The sequence below is a fragment of the Fopius arisanus genome, unplaced genomic scaffold, assembly GCF_000806365.1.
Source record: "Fopius arisanus strain USDA-PBARC FA_bdor unplaced genomic scaffold, ASM80636v1 scaffold00013, whole genome shotgun sequence".
Lineage (NCBI taxonomy): Eukaryota > Metazoa > Arthropoda > Insecta > Hymenoptera > Braconidae > Fopius > Fopius arisanus.
The window spans coordinates 95,932-97,479 of NW_011887752.1; the positions used below are offsets into that span (position 1 = coordinate 95,932).

The window sequence follows — 1,548 nt, forward strand, 5'->3', positions numbered from 1 at the left end:
ACGATGTATTGACCATTAACATTTCAGTTCATCCTTTAAACCCATTTCCCAGGATCGCTTTGTTTTCATTCGTTTGTAGTGTGACTCTTCATGGGTAACATTAATTTAATTTATTGATAGTTAAACGACAGTCAATTTGCACGAAAAATATATAATTTAAGGGATAAATAAATATCAGAATCTGATAAATTAGTACAATTGTAAAAATATAATAAATTGTTGGATAAAAAAAATGAGAATTAACTGAGAAATTCTTTGAATTGATGATAATCAATAAAATTTATAGTTTTTAATTTCGATTTTGATTCTGAAAATTATGGGAATTTTAATGTTAATTTAATACATCGAGAGATATAAAATTTTCTGTTAGTATTTTGAATTTGATTTTTCATCTTCTCGGACACTTTCGATTTTATAAGAGTTAGGAACAGGAGAACAGGAGAGATCTGATGTCGTTTTTCCCTCTGGGCCCCATTCTTCCGGGGCCCAAAGGTGCTCTATTGTAACTGCAACAGGTGCACTGGGCCCCGTAGGTCCCAAAAATACTCAGGTGTTACAGGAGAATAGGAAGGCAGAGGTAGATTCTCTAGGGCCCAAACTATTTTCGCGCACTGAGAAAAAATTATCTTTTCTTCAGTGAATAACAATCAGTTGAAGAAATTATTTAAAAAACAATTCGTGAAATTCCTGGTAGATTTGAAAGAATATTTTATATTCTAATTTATATGTTTATTATATAAATATATAAATAATTTAGAATTTTTCTGTTAAATTTCTATGAAATTTCGTTGAAAACCATTTCCGCTTGCCCGTCCCGTAATTTTTCTTCAATATTTCTCTCCGTATTGTTAAAGTGCACTTGCTAGTTCGAGAAATCCCTCTCCCGTTGAACATTCGAGTCACAATGTCGTCTCAAATTTCTCATTCTGCTGTGTGTAATACTAGGAGACTATAATCACGATAAGTCTAGAGTCATTTGAAATTTCGTTATTTTTCAAACAGCGTATTTATTATCAATAACTCAAATATTCCAATGAGTGTTTAGGAAATTTACTAGACTGTTGTACCCAGAAATTACAAGACGAATTGTAAAATTATCATTTCACTTGTCTCGTGTATCCGGATAACATGACAACCGAAGAATTCCCTGGGAGTTCCCAAATATCCGGGCCTTCAGTACTGGGCATATATATTTACGTTCCCCTTAATTTCTACTCATAATTATAAAATTCTATCATGAAGTTAAATCTTTTCGGGTATTGTATAATTGTATGAACATGCAATGCAAATTGTAGTTGAAACCGATGATTATCGAGGATTTCAATATTCCGAGTTTCATATTTCCAAACTCTCGCCTTCGCTCGAGTTTATCAAACAATCTTTTGCAATTAACAACTAAAATTATTCTGAAAAATGGTTTTAATGGAGTATTGATATGGAAAAATTGAAATTGTTGGTGAAATTGAGAAAAAAAAAGGGCTCAACCGGGATTTGAACCCGGGACCTCTCGCACCCAAAGCGAGAATCATACCCCTAGACCATTGAGCC

General features: G+C 32.8%; 1 non-coding gene across 1 annotated transcript; it reads right to left on the bottom strand.

The window, feature by feature from the left end:
• Nucleotides 1-1,476: 1,476 nt before the first annotated feature.
• TRNAP-UGG (transfer RNA proline (anticodon UGG)) lies at nt 1,477-1,548 on the bottom strand. Its single transcript has one exon. It is a non-coding gene; the product is annotated as a tRNA-Pro (tRNA).